This window comes from Cryptotermes secundus, unplaced genomic scaffold, assembly GCF_002891405.2.
Source record: "Cryptotermes secundus unplaced genomic scaffold, Csec_1.0 scaffold667, whole genome shotgun sequence".
Taxonomy (NCBI): Eukaryota; Metazoa; Arthropoda; class Insecta; order Blattodea; family Kalotermitidae; genus Cryptotermes; species Cryptotermes secundus.
This window is the reverse complement of record NW_019721771.1, coordinates 626,941-646,631: the sequence shown is the minus strand read 5'-3', so window position 1 is coordinate 646,631 and position 19,691 is coordinate 626,941. Positions and strand designations below refer to the sequence as shown.

General features: G+C 43.2%; 1 protein-coding gene across 1 annotated transcript in view; it reads right to left on the bottom strand.

The window, feature by feature from the left end:
- LOC111875763 (connectin) overlaps positions 1 to 19,691 on the bottom strand; it is a 641,807-nt gene that overhangs the window by 529,158 nt on the left and 92,958 nt on the right. Inside the window, exon 2 of the mRNA XM_023872260.2 lies at positions 672 to 698. The gene's annotated coding sequence lies outside the window, so the exon portion shown is untranslated. The remainder of the gene's footprint in view (positions 1 to 671; positions 699 to 19,691) is intronic.

The window sequence follows — 19,691 nt, the reverse complement described above, 5'->3', positions numbered from 1 at the left end:
GGGTCGAATACCTCCACCGTGACCCTGCGAGTCGTAGAAGGCGACGAAAAGGGAAGTCTCAAATCTGAGACAGTAAAATATGGTCGCAAGTCCCACGGGACACTAGCCCGAGAAAGACTGCGCTGATTAGGACCAGCATCAATTGCAAAGGACAGATCCGTCCTATCGTCAGAGAGAGCGGCCTACATCAACAATCCTGCAAATGTCTGAAAGTAATAAATATCTGGCCGTAAGCCCCAGATGGGTGCTTTATTTCAAGACAGACTGGCCGACTGAACGTTGGTCATAGCATAAGACTCAGACTAAGCACAGTCAATTGATAGGCGGTGAAGAGACTTTATGTGTGATAATTGGAGTGTGTATTTGATAATGTTATAGTTCCTTTGTTAAAATCCGTTACAAGGAAACGGCTAGTAGAGACTGTAATAGATTGAGGACATTAGTCTATGTGTGTCAGTGATCTGTAGAGTGTAGTTAAGATTCGTGTGTGTATAAGCGGTCAATAAATCGAGTGACCAATACAAACCCCGTCTATAGTCACTCATGCACTGACAATATCAACAATCTGATTCGTGAACGTCACGTTCAGCCAGTTACACTCGGAATTATAAAATACGATACAGACACAAAGACCCTTAGTTAAAAGAAATGAAATGTGCAGAGTTCCTTACCTTTTACGAAGACGCTTGTTCACGACCCTAAAACAATAAGGAAACAAATTGTGAAACACAGGGTTATAACAGCTCAGTACAGTATCATTATTATTGTGGCTCTACAGCCCTTTGTGGGCCTTGGCCGCATTTCAGCTTCCTGATTCTATAAACAGTCCCCCTTGGAAGGGGGATCAGCCTATCGCATGGCCGCTACCTACTCACAGGACAACACAAAAAGAATAAACGCACACACAGACATCCATGACTTGGGTGGAATTCGAACCCAGATCCCAGCGTTCAAGCGAGCGAAAACAGTTCATGCCGTAGACCGCGCGGCCATTGTGATNATATAGCGAACTTTATTTCACATCCGCTCTCACAATCACTCAATATTACAATCTGACGATTACTGCTATCTGCAGTATCACAAATATTACACTCCAAATGCCAGAATACAACTGACTGGCTGACTCTACGTCTCGACTCGGCGATACCCACGGTATAACTGTTGCCGTACAACTCTGAACTGTGAATAGCCCTCGCTGCGCCTCATGTAGCCTCGATCGGACAATACGGGAAAACGGCCACGTAATAGGCACTCTTGTTGCCTGGCGCTGTGTTGCTATGTAACGCTAGCGGAGGTAACCGCTGTTACTATCGTAACGTCGCCGCTGTTGACTCGTGTTGCCTAGCGACCGCGATATCCCTCGGTGACGTCACATCGGAGGGGTGTGGTGGGGCGGGAACTCGCCTATTATCGTAAGAACGCGAGCATTATGTTACCGCCACGTACCGCTGGGGAGGTAGGGGTGATCCATGGCTCAACACGTCACAATATTTTATATTTTCCACAAGAAGGAAAATTAAGAATTTGGGCAGAAATACATGGCCTACCAAAACAAATCAAAACTCCAAGCAACATCTGTAACTGATGCGTAATCGCGCAGCAATCAACGCAAGTTGAACCCAAGTAAACAATAAAAACAAATAACTTTATTCTTCTCATGATTTATTCCAAGTTTCTACGCTTTGTGTTTAGAAAAATATGCTAATTTTTTAGGAATCCTCTTTTGCATCTTGGACCACGCGGTGGCGCAATTAAGTAGCTGAGGCACTATACTACAAGCCGGAAAATCGCGGTTTCGATTCCCGATGAGGTCACTGGATTTTTCAAAAGACCTAATCCTTCCAGCCGCACTATGGCTCTGAAATCAACTGAGCCTCTAACAAAAATGAGCACCAGGAATCTTCCTAGTGGTAAAGGTGCGGCCGGCGTGTAAGGCTGCAACCTTACCTCCATCTGTGAGCCGATTGTCTAGAGAAAATATGGGAACCTCGACGTCTCACAAGCTTATGGACCTCAACGGCATATTACAGGGATAGCTTTAACTGTGCCTGCCTTGCATCATGTTTATATGTCACTGCCAGTTTAAAAGATGTTACCTTACTTGGTGCACCGCATGCGCAGTTCGAAGCATGTCTCTGCTCTTTCATTTCATATTGTCCCTTGTAAAGCCGAGACCGAAAGAGTTTCATACTTGCGGTTTATATTCTCTTTCCTTTGTCCTGACAACGAAACTTTCACTTCCAGGGAACAAACACAAACACAAACACAGATACTGTTGACAGCACCCACTATCATCGCTACCGGTTCTTACATCCTATGTACATAAACAGATTTTATAAGCTTGAGGTTTGTCATTGTCAATAAGGAGCTTCTAATTACCATAGCAACGAATTGTCAAGCATTAACATAAATGTTATATAGTAAGTCAGAAGCTAGAGAAGATTATTTCGTTTTAGTGTATCGTGTCTATTATGTGAGAACTAATTATGATTTGATATGGACACACAAAGTGTAACATACGGGATAGATATGGTTTGAGATAGATTACCTGTGCGTGTTACTAGTGGGAGATGACACTGAATGTCGGCCTCGGCGTATCATTCGATAAAAACGGGTAGGACTTGAATACGGGAAACAGCATTACTAGCACAACAGCTTATAAAAAATGAAGAGATTTCCCTCTGAATTATCAACGGGTGTTACACTAATATACGGTAGACACATTAAAATGCGAAACACAAATTTAAAAAGGGAACAAAAATAAAATTTGTCAAAATCTCGTGATGGTGGGTTGATATTTATAAATAATATGATTAAATATAAAATAAGATGGAATTGTGATAACCAAGGAAACCCCGATTGGGCATAATTAATTATACGAATTTAAAAACTGAACAAGGGATCTTCCTGGTGGTTGAGGGTGGCCGAAGCCTAAGGCTGAAAACCTCACCGCCGTCTATGAGCCGACTGTCTAGAAAATGTAGAAGCCTCTAAGTCTGACAAACCTATGGGCCTCCACAGCCTGGCTGACAACCTCACCGCCTTCTGTGAGCCGATTTTCTAGCAAGTATGCCTCGACGTCTCACAACCCTATGGACCTCCAGGGCCAGTTACAAGGATAGCTTTTACACGCAATAAGAATAGAGAGAAGAAAACATCAGTCACCATAGCTTGGGGATTTATAATTTAAAAATCACACAACGAAGGGTAGAGTGCTGCATTATCGGACTGGAATGAAAGTAGGCTTATTCTACACGTACATTATTTCAGTCCACAGAAAACTATTTGCAGGTTTAAGCCTCATTCAGGCATGAAAATGGATTACGCCCAATGCAGTAAAATGACTTAAGTCTTACAGTGTATTCAGCTGATCACCAAAATGTTTTCATTTCGACTTCTCCTACACAAAAGCTCGTACTTTGAAACCTTAGAAAATGTCAATACAATTCCCATTAAAAGGCCAGATAATATTCTTATTTTTACCAACTGACGGACGCGCTTGTTTTCAACAGGACATGAAGCTAAAATTTACGAAACCTGTTGAGAGGACGCTGAATGAGATTTTGATCCAATCCCATGATGCGAACTTGGTGAACTCTCATAAGTAAGTTGTTTAAAAACTGAATACATCCTGTGCAAAATAAATCCCTAAATTACGGAAGGCAGAGTTTTTAATAAACTCATCATGGAAGCAAGGTCCGTGATGGGATGGGATCTAATAATACGAGGAAAACCTTCCGGCTTTTTCCGCATCCATAATTTAAAATTATAAATCTCACTTTGAAAATATCCTTAGGAGTGTGCATAGCCTGTTACATCGGCACATTCATTATAAAGCCAAAAAGGCTAATTAAAGCAATAAGAAATGTACGAAAAATTAAGTGAGGTGAAACATTCCTCCTTGTTATATTCAGCCATACGAAGTGAATATTACCTCCAAAAATTGCAATAAAACAAAAACAGGAATATGACTTAAAATCATAATGTCGATATTACAGAGTGGACTGAGCTGGAACAGGATAGGTACCAGTGGAGGGGCCCTGTGAACTCGGTAATAAGACTTCCGGTTTCGTAGAATGTTGGNTGTACTGTACACTGAAACAGCTCTATCTCGGTGCAACTCGTGTGAAGACATGGCGTGTTGCTCGTCTGTACAGTGTACAGTGTACTGTACACTGAAACAGCTCTATCTCGGTGCAACTCGTGTGAAGACATGGCGTGTTGCTCGTCTGTACAGTGTACAGTGTACTGTACACTGAAACAGCTCTATCTCGGTGCAACTCGTGTGAAGACATGGCGTGTTGCTCGTCTGTACAGTGTACAGTGTACTGTACAGTGAAACAGCTCTATCTCGGTGCAACTCGTGTGAGGACATGGCGCGTTTTTCGTCTGTACAGTGTACAGTGAACTGTACAGTGAAATAACTCTATCTCGGAAACCGTTCGGAATAGGACACGTGTACATAAACATACATTTTTCGCTTAGAATGACAGATACTACGACCTCCCAGAATATTGGCCTTCCCTCCTGAGACACTGTAAAATACGTAATGTAACGACAAAGAAGCTCTGAAATTACGCAAGTTTGGGTTACCATAGCAAAGAAATACCGAGGATTATTACAGTATATTGCATGGTAGGTTATGAGATATCGAACCATCTTTTGTTTCAGTGTATTGTGTATATTCTGTCAGAAATTATATTTTGTTTTAAACATATGAAGTGTTTTACACCGTTTTACGATTGACTGTAGGTGGATGCTATTCGTGGGTACTTACATTAAACATCGGGCTAGACAAATCGCTGGATAAGATGNCTTCCGTACGCTACGTACTCTATGTTCCCTATGTTAGCAGCGTCGCAGAGTGTACGCAGCGTACGTAGCGTACGTAGCGAACATAGCGTAGCGCTCTGTGTGGCCGAACCTTAAGTATTGCGAAATGGTACATAATAAGCAATGAGAATTCCCTCTGAATTCATATTGGGGTTTGCATTAGTGGGAAACGTAACCTTAGAAATTATTATTATTTATCTTAACACTATTCATAAAGAATTATTTGTCACGAAACATGATAAGATGGGCGTGACATGTAGAACACATGGGAAGATAGGTTAATGCGTAAAATAAATTTGTGGAAAAGCTACAAGAGATGCCGGTATTAATCAGGATAATATTAAAGTAGACCTAAAATATTTCGATGTTCAATTGACTAAGCTATTTCTTATTATTTAACGATACTGTCAGTATGGAGACTACATAGCTCTGGTGTTATGGGTTAGTGGGACGAGAATTTTCAGGGGAAAGGGAACCACTCAGGAACACCTCCCGCAGTGTCATTTTATCCATCACAATTTCCATATAATCTGACCTAGTATAAAACCCGGGACGCAGCTGTGGGAAACCGGCTACTAACCGCCTGAATTCGGGCCCGGCCCCTGGAATAACGCGGGCCCATCATTCGATCCAGTGATGGACTCGTGGCAACACTGTAATCAACACTAAGAAGATAAAACTTGGGGAGTTCCTTCATCGTTTTAGCCCCCTAAACAAGATTGCTTCACGCATTTTTTTTTTTTTTTTTAGTTATAAGATGTTGTTAATATCGAGGCGCTGTACAGCGTCAGATTTGGTGAAGACCTGGAAGGGAGTTGGAAGGAAGGTTTTATGGCCTTCCCGATGTACCAACTCGGAATTTGCCCGGAGAGGCTAGCGCCTCGGTAGGGACCAAAGACTCAGACAGCCATATTGGCGAGCACTAGTTGCTGACTGGTCAAAGAAGTAGGGGAAGTGAAGAATAACCCACAACGAGAATACGCGTGCTCTAAGTTCTGGAAGACATCTCATCTAGGGGACGACAACGGCGATTAAGCCCGGTCCTCCAGGACAGGGGGTTAACAGTGGCCTGGTAACCGGTTCTTATAAAAACATAGACACTCAGGTTCTACAAAAGAAGAGACGCCGAACTGATGAGAGAAACGGATCCAGAAGAAAATTGTAACAGACAACCCCAAAAAGAAGACGAAACATTGGGAGATCATAGGATGGAGGGACCAGCACACACCGGCAGGACAGACGGTATCCCGCACGAGGTACGAAACGAGCACCTCTCGAATACTTCCCCATAGAGTTACATTTGTTTGCTCCGCGCTGTTGGCTACTTAATTCGATATAACGTGAGTAGAGAAAGCTACATGTTGAGTTGTGTGTGTTCAGAAAGCCTTGCGTTCAAATTTACTTGCTGCTTGCAAGCCCTGGGATTTCCCCCTAAGGAAACACACAGGCTTCTCTAAAATGCCTACAAATCTTTTCTTCTCCATTTACAGCAATGCGCAATTCACGTCACCGTTTACGAGCCATTACATCACACTCCAACCAGCAGCGTCGGAAGTTAAGGCTGCAGGATTCCATTAATTAAATTGCTTCAGCTAGTCCAGTGGAGTTCAAATCCCTCTTCCCCACCGGCAAGTCGGTCAAACAGCAAGCTGAAGTTTCTGGTAAGTTAGGTAAAGCTGTCCTTGTAACAAGGTGTGGAGGCCCATAGGGCTGTGAGACGTCGAGGCTCTCACATTCTCTAGGCAATCGGCTCATAGAAGACGGTGAGGTTGTCAGCCTTACGCTCCGGCCGCCCTTAAATCCAAGGAATATTTCTGGAACTCATTTCTGTTAGAGGATAAGTTGATCTCGGGGCCATAATGTGGCTGGAAGGATTAGGTCAAATGACAAATCCAATGACCACACAGGGAACTGAACCGGCGATATTCCGGCTAGTAACATGGCTACCGCGTGTCCCGAAGTTACTATTATAGTCTGTATAAATCTGCAGCGCTACTTTGATTTATATACCACTCCGTTTGTCGAGTAATTGATTCCTATGGCAAAGGGGAAAGAAGCATCACTTTCAAAAATGATAATTCCGCGTGAAATATTTCCTTTCCCGTTGGCCATTGCCCAGTAGTCTCAGAGGTGTAACAGCAGATATTTGGATTAGCCCTTTAAAGCCTAATGGTTACTACATGTCTCACCTGCTTTAACATAATAAAACTCTCCATTGCGATCACAGAATGTATCTGTGTGTTCCATTTGAATCTCACAATACACAGCGACGGTTTCCTTAAACAGCATTAAGCGCCTGTCTTCGTAACAAAGATGTAATATGCTTTCTGTCAAAGTCAAAGTCGCATTGCGACTGACGGTCGGTCGGTCGGTCAGTCAGTGAGTCAGGCCTTGATTTCATCATTCTAATTATATACGGCGAAGAGTACAAGTTATGAAGCTCCTTGTTACGCGGTTTTCTCCAACCTCGGGTCACTTCATCCCTCTTCGGTCCAAATATTCTCCTCAACACCCTGTTCTCAGACACCCTCAGTCTATGTTCCTCCCTTAATGACAGACCAAATTTCACACCCATACAGAAAAACAAGCAAAATTATCGTTTTCTATATTCTAATTTTTATGCCTTTAGACATCAGAGAAGACGAAAAGTTCTGGAGTCAATGGTAGCAAGCATTACCCGAGTTCAATCTCCTCTTAATTTCCTCCTCAATCAGGTTTTGATTTGTTATCGTCGTTCCCAAAAATCTGAACTGTGCCACATTTTCGAAGTATGTCTTAGCTATCTTTACGTCATTTTCCGCTGATCTGTAGATATGAATGTAATAGTGTGTTTACTGCAGAAATATTTTTACGATCCAGCCATATACCATGATATTAGAAACAAACAACATGCGGAAAATTTGAATGACACTTAAGAAACAGAGAGAGAACTGAAAGAAAAGCCATGCACTATGAAAGACTGGAAATAGAATTCCCAGATACGAGTATGTGGTTGACTATAAACTTCAGGGAAGTACAATTCATCAAAAACATGGCGCAAGATCAAACTTGAGGAGCCGAAAATAGCCCATGAGATATAATACTGGATGGAGAAGAAGAATAAGAAAATCCAGCCCCTGTCATCACTCACCATTTGCTTATAGATTAACTAGAAGCGCTACCGCTAGCATTTCCATTCTCCTGCCACGTCATTTCACCAGAACCATTTGTCCTTGTGTGTGTGTGTGTGTGTGTGTGTGTGTGTGTAATAACCAGCAGTTAAAGAAACTTTAACTACCGTACTAATTAAACCAATTACCTCAGCAGATGCTAAACCGACATTAAATGTCATTTTAGTCATATCCAAGTTGACACATGGACGAGATGTAAGCAGACAGATGAGGCCGCCATTTCAGTTGGCACAATTATCCTAAAATATAACATGGCGAAAGCAGGGCCGTGCCACGGCTTAGACGGTCAGACAGACGGCCTTCAGTCTCTGAAGGATTCATGGGTGAGATTCGAGACAGAGGAATTCGCATGGGAGCTTTTCCTTCTTCGAGTTTCTTAGGATCTATCTTGGCACTCATAATTCTACCACTGCTCCACGCTCATGTATGGTCGCCTCCTAAGACATGCGATAGCCCTGGCCAGGCAGCGCGCTATCACATCAGCGGCCCATAACTTTAAGTGCGCACTTCGCTGGATGGTTACACATTAAGCAAATCTGGTTTTATAATAATCAGTGAGACACCAGCTGAAAATTGAGGGAGTGTCAGTAAACAAGTCATAAATGTATGTAAAACTTAAAACATGTGATACTGGAAGCTGGAAACAAATATTTATTTCTCGACATATCCTCCACCAACATTGATACACTTGTTACTTCGCTTTACCAGTGCGTGAAAACAAGCAGCATAGAAGTCCTTAATTGTGGCCTCAGCCACTTCCGCATCTGGTCGGGCATCACCTGCGACTTTCGGAAGTTCCTGAGAGAATTTTCCGACTCAGCTGCTATCCGCTTTACGAGACAAGAAATTCTGACCGTAAACAGGAACATTTCTTTATTAATATCCTTTGTATGAAGTCCTTTTGCCAAGAAAACGCATAAGAGAAAGCATCTCTTTGCTAGTATACGCACCTCAAGCACGGTCGCTATTTTGACTACTGAAACCAACCTCTGAACATGCACATACACAGAACTGTAAGGTTTCTTATTTTGGACTCTATCCATCGTCTTGTATATATGACAGAAAACCACAACGTTTCGGAGACTGGATCTGTCTCCGTCCTCAGGTAGATGGTGCAAGATAGACCTACTCAGTTGGGCCCGTTAGAATGAGCTAGTCTCAATCACTGGACCTGTCGTCCAGTGACTGAGACTAGCCCATCCACCTGAGGACGGAGAGAAACGTTGTGGTTTTCTGTCATATATATCAGACGATGAATATAGTCCAGCATAAGAAACCTTACAGTTCTGTACAGCATACACCACCGTCAGAATCCTTTAAAGTCTATGCACATACACGTCTGCCACCTAGACTGTGCTGCTACCTAGTGATACATACAGAAAGCCTGTTACATAAATTACAGCTGTTTCACTTTCATTCGTGACATATTTACTGAATAGTTTTCGTACTATTAACACCTCCTTTCTCCATTATTCATTTTCAGCCGAGATCGATGTTTAACCCCATCTCCCACGAACAGCATGCATAAATAATAAATTGCAAACCATCTTTTCTATTAAACTTCACATATCTACATCAAAACAGTATTAGAACTTACAGAAGAGCCGGGATAGCGCAGTCGGTATAGCGAAGAGCAAGGACTGGACGGCCAGAATTCGATTCGTGGCAGGAGCAAAATTTTTCTTTTCTCCATAATGTCCAGACGGGCTCTGGATTCCACCCAACCTCATATCCAATGGGAACCGGCGGCTGTTTCTCGAGAGTAAAGCGGCCGGTGCGTGAAGCTGGTCACTCAAGTCAATTTAGTGCCGAGGTCAAAGATGGTGGAGCTATACCTCCACTTCACCATATGTCTTCATGACATAATGCTTAATTAATTTAGGACACAGCCAGCTTTACCTTCTACGGAGGCGAAAAAGTGATTATGAAAACGTACGAAACAGCTATATGTGTGTAGGCTCTTGCTTGTCACCTACTTTCACGCCTGGTTCCTTGCTCGGCTATTTATTTGACCCTGAAAATACAGGAGGTATGTTCTTCCGAAACGTCGGTTGACTTCACACAGATTACAAGGCGTAATACACCAGATGATAGTACTCTTCGACAAGACTTCTTGCTCCTTCTGTTTCATTTAACATGATATTTGAAGAGAGGGAACTGTGATTTCTCTGTTTCTACATGACACATGCGAAGGGCCTTGTGCCTATATACAGTGCCTTTGTGGCTGAAGAAGGTCTTCCGTGTGTTACCACCGCGTGGATCGATATCCGATCGTTTTCCAGGAACGAATTTAATTTATTTTTGAAACGGTACTGCGTGCCTGAGTACAGCCGGGTTCCTCCATGGAAATCGCTCCATTTAAAACATTCTTTTGACAGCCTTCTGATGCCTAACCGCAGGCATTTCTCACTACTCGATACAACTATTCCCTTGCATATTATGAATCTACAAAGCTGCGTTTGGTAAAATTGTTTTACTCTGTGGTCTAGTGGTCAGAGTTCCTGCCTACAGATCCAGAGGTCCCGGGTTCGATTCCCGGTGCTACAAGATTTTCTGAGAAGTGGTAAGTACGGAACGGGGTCCACTTAGCCTTGTGAGGATAACTGAGGAGCTACTTGAATGAAAAAGTAGCGGCTCCGGGCTAGAAAACCGAGATTAACGGCCGTGGGGATAGGTTGCGTAGGTAGCGTAGTTGTTTGAGGCACTATGCCACAAGCCGGAAGGTTGCGGGATCGAATCCCGATGAGGTGGATTTTTTAAATTGGCCTAATCCTTCCAACCGCACTATGGCCCTGGGGTCGACTCAGCCTCTAACAGAAATGAGTACCAGGAATGTTCTTGGAATATTCTTGGTGATAAAGGGCGGCCGGCGAGTAAGGCTGACAACCTTACCGCCATCTATGAGCCAATTGTCTAGAAAATGTGCGAACCTCAACATCTCACAACCCTATGGTCCTCCACGGTGTAATGCAGGGGTGCCTTTATTTTACTTAGTTACTTTACTCACAGGTCATAACTACAAATAACACTATCACTATTTCCACACTTCACAGTTCACTACAGCACACCGTCTGGTGTTTTCTGTCTGTTACTAGACATTTCCTGGTAACGGCTCCAAAAATGGCTATTCCACTGCGTCCAGCTCAAGTCCTCTCTACACAGACAGAACTGACTAAACTCTAAACTTGTTCCTCGCTTATAACCTCTCGGCACGGACCACATGCAAAACACACTTCTTCTATTTTTCCCTGCATGCTGCTGGTGTTACCTAACAACGGCCGTCGTTTACGAAGTCAACGCTTAGCAACAGGTATATAGCTGCATTATTTTGCGCAATATACTGGACCAGTATAGGAATTTCCATAACTATATTAAGGTGAAGTTGTCCACTTCATTAAGTAATTAAAGAATTAAGTACCACTCCATGAAGACGCATGGGACAGTGGAGGTAAATCTCCACCATTCTTAAAATTGTTACTAGACGAAGGTGAGTGGTTAGTTCCACGTCCCTGCTGTTTTACTCCGAGAGAAAAATCGTCCTCGAACCCAACGGATAGGAGGCTGTGTGAGTCCCAGAAATTGTATGGATGCTATGGAGAAGAGAAAAGTCTTTCCCCTTTTGGGAATCGAACCACAGCCGTCAGCTCGTAGCTCGACGCTGTACCGCCTGAGCTCTCACGGCTTCTTCCATAATCATATTTCAAAAAATAATTTGAAATTTCTTCTGACATGGTTTCAGTGCCACCATATTGCATGAAATGTCATCATTTACTGTTACTGGCCAAGTGACGTCACAATTAACGTTGCAGATTTCAACCATATCCATATGCTATAATTACAGCGGTAGGAGATAGGATTATGGTCTTATGCGTTATGACATCTTGTAGTAGGCATTTATCAATGTTTAGGACGAATCTGCTGCCTCTATCTTCAAGGAAGATTTGTATAAGTTGTCATAAACCAGAAAATCACACTATAAATTATGGTCAGTCCCTAACCTTTAAACCTCCGCCCGACTTAAGCCTGTCAGTAAGGAAGTGACTCCAAGTCGTTCAAAGGGGCTGTATAGCAAGAACAATTTTATCTAAGGGAGGCCCATAACAATTCATTTCGGTGGCCTGACAGCTGAAGTGCGTTTTCATGGCGTTAACCTTCAGACTCCAGGTTTCAAGCACTGATGTTTGCGTTATACATATCATACTCAATAATAAATTGAAACAACGACAGCCCTCGATATCTCCATGTTCTACTCATGTCACTTATGTATTGAGGCATGTAGATCCATTGTTAGGCAACGACCGTGAAACAAACAACTAGTCAACGGCCCGTAAACAGCAAAAAAGGAATGGTTTCTTTCTGGGCGGTAATTGCCGAGATGTTTTAAAAAGGACAGTTAGTGAGTCAATTGAGTCAGTGGACTGGAGTGAGTGAGTGAGTGAGTGAGTGAGTGAGTGAGTGAGTGAGTGAGTGAGTTAGAGAACTCCTGAGGTTCAGTCCTTGTGAGCTGTTGCTGTTGGAAGCTGGAAGTGAGGCCGGAGTTAGTTCGGGAACCCACATGAAGAGGAACATCTGCTGTTGAAGCTGGTACCGAGCAACGGCTAGTGGATATTTTAACAGAATAAAACACTAGTCTGTGCGTGATAGTGATTTCTAAAGTGTAGTCACGAGTTGTGTGTTAAGGTGTTCAATAAATCCGATTACCAACCCAAACAGCATTTATAATAACTCTGTAAAGTGATGTTATATTGCAACGGTTAGAGCAAGGAAAATTTAATGTAACGTGCTCAAACATGTGAGCAGTGAGCTGTAACTGTTAGAAGCTGGTAGCTGAGGTATAGGGATATTTCGGAAACCAAGAGGAAGGGGAACGTCCGCCGCTGAAAACCGCTGCCGAGAAACGGCTAGGAAAAAATGAGAAGAGTTTGTGTGTGCTGTACTTACAGTGATTTTTGAGCAGTGTAACTCAGTGAGACTGACGTAGTTGTTTGTAGTTACGTTCTGAGGGTATTCAATAAATCAAATTACCAATCCAAACCCCATCTGTAGTCACACTGATATATGTGACAACATCTTCAGTTGCTTCTTCTTATTGGTATTTAAATTTTGGCCCAATTTCCTTAACCAGTAGTTCGAGGATGAAAGACAGGAACCAATTCTTGTGGCATCCACTGGCTCTGGTGCCAGAACCGTAAGGAAAGTGGCTGAGAATCAGCTGTAACTCAGAATAGCAAGCAATTTCAGATAAATTCCCTGTCGTACGAATTAGATATTTATTTAAAGGTGTAGTTCCATCGTAAATCGTGAATTTAACGTTAAGCAACCAGATTAGAAACGCCAGTCTCAAAAGCTATGCGCATTAAACATTTCAGAAACGCGCCACTTATAGAAGTGTCCTGGTGTGCAACCCTGTTTAGAAGTTCAGTCTCGAATTCCCGCCATTTTAAATAGAGACATTCAGCTTAAAAAATTAAAAAAACGGTAACGCTATCCCTGTAAGAGGCTGTGGAGGCTAAGAGGGTTGTCAGATGTTGAGGCTCCCAAATTTTATAGACAATCGGCTAACACATGGCGGTGAGGTTGTCAGCCTTACTCGCCGACAGCCCTTTATGTCCCAGGAAGATTTCTGGTACTAATTTCTGTTAGAGGCTGATTCGTCCCCAGGGCCAAAGCGCAGCTGGAAGGATTGTGTCAATTGAAAAATGCAACGCTCTCATAGCGAATCGAACCCATGGTCTCTCGGCTTGTAGCTTAGTGACTCAACCAACTGTGTAGTTTATTTTGCACAAAACTGATAATTTTATCGCAAATGTTATTACGTTTCTTGGACATTATGCATCGTATTGTTTGCATTTAAAACACGTTTCAGAGACTGGATTCTGTCTCCATCAACAGCTAAAACCTACTCCGTGGGATACAACCGATAGAGCTAGTTCCTACATCCGGACACTTGCACCAAAAATAGATAGGGTATATAAATCACGCACAGCAAAAACCATCTGCGAGAGTTAAAATAAAAAATTAAAAAGTTAAAGGTGTCCCATTGCTCAACTAATTAGGCACTATGCCATGAAGGCGTATGGGGGAGTGGATGTATAGATCCACGTTTCCTTGACCTCGGCACTAGTTGGCGGTCAGTGGTGAGCTTCACGTCCCGTCCTCTTTACCCCCCGGGGAGAGATCACCCGGTACCCATTGGACAGGAGGCTGGGCGGCCCCAGAGCCGGTCTTGACGAAAATTCTTACCCTCCCCCCGGGACTCGAACTCCTGCCCTTGGTTGTCGCTATATAGAGTGAGACAAAATATTAAAAACGCCATATTCATGAAGCCTAGCACCAGAAATATTTAACTAGGATTATGTTTTACAGCTTCTTTTTTTTTATTGCAAGTGGGGTGGGATTAAGTCCCTTGTACTGCGGCCACTTCTGGCCTATTGTACCAGCCCCAGATGATAAGTGAGGGTGATTGTGGAGCAATTGGTGGAATGAAGACTGGCAGGGGAAACCGAAGTACTCGGAGAAAACCTGCCCAGCGCCACTTTGTCCACCACAAATCCCACTTGACCAGACCCGGGAACGAACCCGGGCCGCCACAGTTACAGCTTCTTTCATTTCAATGCTATAAGAAGAGCAAGGCATTGAAGAACGAACGTTTTAGTGAGGTCAGTAGAGGAAGAAAGAGACAAATCACGGGGAACGGTTCGGTACTTGTTGGTGTCAGTGTTTCATGATACAGTGGGCTACCTACAAGTAGATCCTTTCCAAAAAAACAATTACATTTAATTTCTACATAAATCTAGAAGTTAAACAACTGAAAAGCTTTAAATCAAATTAGTTATAAAGGCGTGTCTACGTTTATAACTCATTTAAACTAAAGTGTGTCTACATAAGGTGGGTCCCTCTGTAACCGCTCCACTGTCACTCACTAATTTAAGTGTAATTAGAATAATCAGTAACAAAAATTAAGTGCAGGTAACAAGTAATACCAAAGCCAGTGGGACATAGTCACATTCTTGTTTTCAGGAATGGACTTATTCCAAATCTTGATGTTACACAGGAAACACCCCCTGTGGCTTTTCTGAGAAATTTTGTTTGTGAGTAGCACGGCGGCAAACTTTGAGAATTCGATCACTGACAGGTCCTGCACGTCGTAACTTAAAAGTAGGCGGTTTTGAAACCCACGCCAAGCAGGTTATCTGTCAGTGTACTGTCAAAAACGATGTTAGGACTTTAAGGTTCAAAGCCCAAATTGCAGCTAGCTAATTGGAGATCCAGAAATTGTGTGAACCCCAGTTCTCAGAATTACCCAATCAGTGGAATGAAGGGGGGTGACTTAGCAGAGGAACTGACGTCCAGGGGACCTCAGTGTTTTCAGACAAAGAGTCACAAGTTAGTTGACAAACAGTTGCCAAACAGTCGCAAGTGCCTGCTACTCGTAAATAATTCGGAAACAAAATCTGTGTTTTTCGCTGTTCTGTATAACCAAATTCAGAGTGCTAAAGAAAGTGTAAATTGTGAAAATAACATCCGTTATACCAGGACTGTGCTAGACAAGGACCTACGTATAAGCATCCTTTGTATTGACTGTGTGTGCCATCAGGTGAAGGGAAGTGCTGATCTCAATAAATGGTCACAGTGTTTTAAGTGTAAAGTAGCATTGAACCAACTACGTCCCTCCCCCTCCTAAGCGAGGCCCTAGCAAACGCTCTCAGAAGGATCCCAGCTCTACTCACAGCTGAACTAGTTGACTATCACCTTTACCCCCTTTCCGAATTAAATCTAAGACTATTCTAAGCCGACACCACCTGAGCTTACTGGCGCCCAACCTAAGAAGAAGAAGAAAGAAGGAGAGGAGCGACGAACAACGAGTGACTAACCAACCAACAAGGGGGAAGTGAAGGTGAGGTGAGGTAAGGTAAGGACGGTTACAGAAAGAAGAGGTGGAGCCCAACGTAAGGACTGGACGGTTACACCTTGTCACCACGGCATGGCGCGTCCTCAGGCTGCGGATGGAGGAGACGGTCTCCAAGATATGGAGCGCTGCTGCGAATATATGGAAAGAGCAGTCGCGGAGAGCCTACAAGGTGTAATCCTCCACCTGGAGGTTTGGGCGTGGGGACCTGAACGAATTCTTCGTATAAACGACCTGAGTTAAGAAAAATGGACGTGGGTCTTTAATATGATGTGGTAGGGACTGCATAGATCTGGCTCGGGATAGGAACTAGTGGAGGGCTGTTGTGAACATGGTAATGAACCTTTGGTTTCAATAAAATGCCGGGGAGATCTTGAGTAGCTGTACAACAGGCGACTTCTCAAGAAGGGCTCAGCTTCATGAAGTTAGTTTAGGATAAACGTGCGTCATCTCAGACCCTGAACGACTAGAAGTTAACTTACAACTTGTAGGACACGAAACCTTCGCTTATGTACAGGACAGTGTATTCATGCACACCACGTGCGGGCTTTATGCATGAGTAAGAGCTCTGCGGGTGGCACAGGTTGCAGGGGAAATCCGTAGGTCCACATGAAGCAGCCTGATGGAGTGCGGCAGATCTATTCGACCAGCTGACAGTGTCTCAGCCGCACAAGAACTTAGCAGCCTCTTATGGAACAGGAAGCCTTATTGCCCTGTTGAAAGGAACCTGCTGCAGGACTCTATTCTGAGACATGTGATTGCGTCCACTCACACACACCATACATATTACCACGCGGTAAGTGACGATAGAGGAGGTTTAGATTGGAAATCGGATTTATTTAAACTCGTCACTACAAATAACTATGAGAGTCTCGCAGAGTTACCCACTCCAAAGATCACTGTCACTACAGCGCACACAATGTCTTGTGAGTCTTCACCAGCCGCTGCTTAGTAGCGGCTTCAATGGTGGACGTTCCCCATCCTCTGGTTTACGGAAGTGTCCCCGGGCCTCAGCTACCAGCTTCCCACTTCTCACAACTGCAACTCTCAACTGTTCAAAGGCAAAGTCAAAGTCAAAGTTATTTTACGACTAGCGGTTTACCGTCAATCAGTTCGTCTTGATGTCTGGCCCCTAGAGACTCGCGACCAGAGATTTTTTTTTAATAGAGCCCCTGGCTCTGTTAAGGCCTGGCCTTTTGTCAAGGGTACGTATTGCACTATAGCATGTTATTGAACATTCTTCCTCTGCACTATACATTAGTCCTCTGTCAGGCCAAGTTTTGCAAAGCAGATCATGCCTATCTTACGTATCCTGTGCTACAACGACAGCTCGGTCACTTGAACGGTAGTAAGCTTGGCCACCGCCAAGTTTAAGCCTCTTATATTTTATGTCGTTATGTAGCCCCGGGCACGGACCTCACAAAAAACGATCATCCATTATTGCGTGTTCTCTCTTTGCCGGAGAGACGTGTCCACATAGCTGTTCCCTAGCAACGGCTGTTGAACTGTCGCCTGCTTACACAGATATTACTTGGCAATGGGTCACAATATTTACATTTCATTTTAATATTACAGAATCATCTACGTCTCTTCCTTTCGGGTTCTTCGGTTAAACATTTGATTTGTCATTAACCTTTCCCATGAGAGCTGCATTCACCTCGAATTATATACATCGGTCAATTAATGGCCTTAATAACATCTGGTAAGGCAAAAGCTAAAAGTAAATACGTCTCTATGCTTCATTAGGCACACGCCTCGAAGACGTATGATGGAGTGGAGGCAAGCCTCCATTTAGACTTAACTTCGGCACAAGATTGAGGCGACAGATAACGTTTGCGAAGAGTAAAACTCTTGAATCTCTTCACTGTACAGTTGTATTCTTCCATATTTCCCGACAATTTTTCTTTCTAATAGCCGAATGCTCTCTTCAGTAAATTTACCTGAAATATTTTCAGTCTATGTTCTCCCCTAGAGTGAATACACAATTTACGGTTAACCGAAGACGTGTAACAATTAATGAGCCAAGCGGTGTTCCTGCTGCGGTTACCAATAAAGCTCTCAAGCTTACACTCTGTAGCAGTACAAGTTAACAGATAACGGCATCATGTCTTCTCTTACATTATGTTATGTTCACTTCGCGAGTTAATTAACTGACCAACTCAAGCTATAATGCTCAACGCCATGAACGTCAGGGGCCCATATCCACCGTTAGTTTAATGTTCAATACAAACTTATATCGCTTTCGAGCAGAAGAGCACAGCGGTAACGGTTTACGTTCCCGGATCGAATAACGGCGGGTTACAGAATAAGTTGCGCTTCTTCAGAAGTGTTCTGTGTGCACAGAGGCCTTAGAGAACGGTACATGCATTTGAGATTAAAGCCTCGGGTCACCTTCTGCGGGAGTTAACATATACAAGCCATTAACAATTGCATTAGTAATGTCACGTGTTTGAGGACTGTAGACTGGGTTTGGATTAGTAATTGGATTTATTGAACTCTTACAGATCGTAACTACAAATAACTGTATCGCTATCGCTAATTCACACACTCTACAATTCACTACAGCACGCATTAACTCTTCTTATTCTGCTGTATATCCACCGGTTGTCGCCTGGTAACTGCTTGCAACACCGTAGCTTCATCAGCTTCCATGTTCACGTCCTTACTGGCCGGCAACTGTCTCAAAACTAAGTAATACTAGACTTGTGCTCTTTATAACATCTCGGCACGCACCGCACAGAAAGCACAGCTCACAAAAGCTATTTTGTTGCGTGCGTGTCTGTTTGAGTCATTATCTAACAATATCCTTTCTTTACAGAGCCATTACCTAGTAACGGTTATTGTATAGCTGCTTATTTTGCGGTCACTGCCTAGCAACAGTAAGATACACTTCCAACAAAATTACTGGTGAGGTTTATTATTCCCAATAACGTATCGTATATTATATAGTTGACTGAGATCCCGTAGAATTAGAAAATTAAATCTTCAAAATGAATCTGTTCAATCCTTACATTTCTGGATAAAATACTATTCTGTAGGATTTGAAGTTCTCACGGTGATGAATACGAACATGGGCACTCTTCAGTTTGCAACTCCGCGCAGTTTGGACAAAATCCGACGTTTAGGAGTAACATCGCGTACATTTTCAAGGCCAAAGAATAAACAAAGGTAGAAGCAACTTAGCTTGCCACATGATTCTGTTCGTTGCTTGGTTTGTTTTCAGCCCTGAAGTTGGAGGCGGTATGTTAATCCGAAACTACTAACTTTCTCCGAAATACACGGCGTTACAATTCAAAACACAGGCATGATGACCTCAGATCCAACTGTATATTTCATCACAACCTTTGCAGCTACTCAAAACTGTCAACAAAAGAGGCGAACGTGAAATATTTAAAACAAGCAAAGAGCACTGGCTAATGTCACACGAGCGCTGAAAACAGCGGACGCGGCTCTTCCGTCGAAATCCGCGGACGTGAAGCAGGTTGCCACACGAGCGCTATATTCCACGTCTTCCACGTATTGCCAAGTCAGTCTTTGGGGAGGCTTCATGCTGCGAACACGGATTTTATTGACATTAGCCTGTAATACTCTGTAACAAATTTCCCCGAGCATTGGAGACGAGTGTTGATTTTCAAGATGACATTGTTAAAGGCTGCCGTGTATTGCATAACTTCGTTCGTGATCGCGATGGATTTCAGTTGGAAGATACTTTGAATGTTGTAGGATTTGAAGACACTGAATTGGAAATTGACACTGTTGGAAGTCGAGCAAATGTGCAG